We start from the raw sequence: 2,500 nt of genomic DNA on the forward strand, positions 1-2,500 counted from the left end.
CGCTTCTCTCACTCTACATTCTACCTCCACCTTCACTCCACCTTTTCCTGCCACATTTGCACCCAAGTATCTAAAACTATCCACTTCCTCCAGTCGCTCTCCCTTAATGCTCACTTCCAGTCTACTGCCACTTTCACCCCTTGTACATCTCATCACCTTACTTTTACCCACATTTATCTACAGCTTTCTTCTATCACATACTCTCCCAAACTCTGTCACCAACTTCCTCAGTCCCTCCTCCGATCCTGCCACAAGCGCAGTGTCGTCAGCAAACAACAGCTGGCTCACCTCCCACTTTTCTCCATTTTCTTTAAACATCTCCAGTCCCTGACCCAACACCCTTGCATTCACCTCTCGCACTACCCCATCCATGTATAAGTTGAACAGCCAGGGCGACATAACGCATCCTTGACGAAGTCCCACCTTCAGCTCGAACCACTCACTCTCTCCATTTCAAATCCTGACACAAGCTCTATTACTCTTATAAAAACTCTTGATAGCTCCTAGAAGCTTTCCTCTTATCCCATATATCTGCATAACCTTCCACAGTGCCTTTCTGTCTACCCTATCTTAAGCCTTTTCCAGATCCATAAAAACCCAAAAAACATCCATCCCCTTTCCTATAGCTCTCTCACATATTATTTGTCTTACCACAAAGATCTGATCTACACAACCTCTACCCGTCCTAAATCCACACTGTTCCTCACCAATTACTCCCTCTGTTCCTCTCCTAATCCTCTCAATCAAGATCCTCCCATAAGCCTTCCCAACTACACTTAACAAGCTAATCTCTCTAAAACTACTACATTCACACTTGTCCCCTTTCCCTTGTAAAGTGGAACTATACAGGCACTCCTTCAGTCCTCCGGTATTCTACCCTCTCTCCAGCAAACATTAAATAACCTCACCAACCAGTCCACCATCACTGTACCTCCTTTTTTTTTTTAGACATTCTGCATGGCATCCATTCAGACCAGGCGCCTTACCTGCTTTCATCATCTTAACAACTGCCTTCACTTCATCCTTTCATTATTTCTCCTCCATTTTCCTCACTCATCACGGTTATATATATATATATATATATATATATATATATATATATATATACAAATACATATATATATAATATATATATATATATATATGTATATATATATATAATATATATATGTATATATATATATATATATAGAGTTTCAATACGTCTAACTATAGACTTGGCTTCAGGAGGTAAGTTAGCTATCGCTGGTCCAAAGGACATGATTCAAACTCAGAAGGGAGAAGAGTAGCGTTTTACTTGAGCTTGACATTTCGTACACTGTGTACATTTTCTCCGCTAGGAGAGATGTGCTTCGCCCGAAGTCGAATACGCGACTGATGACCCCTACTCCACGACGCGGCGTTCCAAGCCCCTGATTGGCTGATCCCTATACGGCGTCCTGTTCTCCCATAGGTTCCCTCACACCACAATTTCCTATTGGTTCTCTTTATGTTCACTATGATCCTCTCTTTTAGTATATAAGTCTATGTATTCTGACCTTTGTCATTGCTTTTGAAAATGTACACAGTGTACGAAACGTCAAGCTCCAGTAAAACGCTACTCTTCTCCCTTCTGAGTTTGAATCATGTCCTTTGGACTAGCGATAGCAAACTTACCTCCTGAAGCCAAGTCTATAGTTAGACGTATTGAAACTCTACACAAGAAGATCATCAATGCATCAATTGCTATTTTCTTCAATGAAACCTGTCTACAGGAAAACCTGCTGCCGAAATATACAAATATATATATATATATATATATATATATATATATATATATATATATGTATATATATATATATATATATATATATGTATGTAGTGGGTCAGGGGTTGGAGATGATTAAAGAAATTGGATAAAAGTAGGAGGTGAGCTAGCTGTTGTTTGCTAACGACATTGCGCTTGTAGCAGGATCAGAAGAGGGATTGAGGAAGCTAGTGACAGGGTTTGAGAAGGTGTGTGAAAGAAGGAAGCTGAATATAAATGTGGGCAAAGGTAAGGTGATCAGATGTACAAGGGGTGAAAGTGGTAGTAGACTGGAAGTGAGCACTAAGGGTGAGAAAATGGAGGAAGTGGATAGTTTTAGATACTTGGGTGCAAATGTGACAGGAAAGGGAGGAGTGGGGGTGGAGGTAGAATGTAGATTGAGAGAAGCGAGTAAATGCCTTGGTAGATTAAAAAGTGTAATGAGAAATAGACATCTGGGAATGGATGCTAGGAGAAGGTTGTATGAAGGAGTGATTGTGCCAACAGCAATGTATGGGGCAAAAACATGGAATATGAGAGAGGAAGAGAGAAGGAGTTTGAATGTGTTTGAGATTAAATGTTTGAGAAGTATGATAGGGGTTACTAGGTTAGATGGAGTGAGAAATGAGGAGGTGAGGAGGAGAACAGGGTTGGAAAGGGAGCTGGGAGATAGGGTTGATGAAAGAGTATTAGGATGGTTTGGACACATGGAAA

Source organism: Oratosquilla oratoria, chromosome 28 (assembly GCF_046742065.1).
Source record: "Oratosquilla oratoria isolate Oo_2021 chromosome 28, ASM4674206v1, whole genome shotgun sequence".
Taxonomy (NCBI): Eukaryota; Metazoa; Arthropoda; class Malacostraca; order Stomatopoda; family Squillidae; genus Oratosquilla; species Oratosquilla oratoria.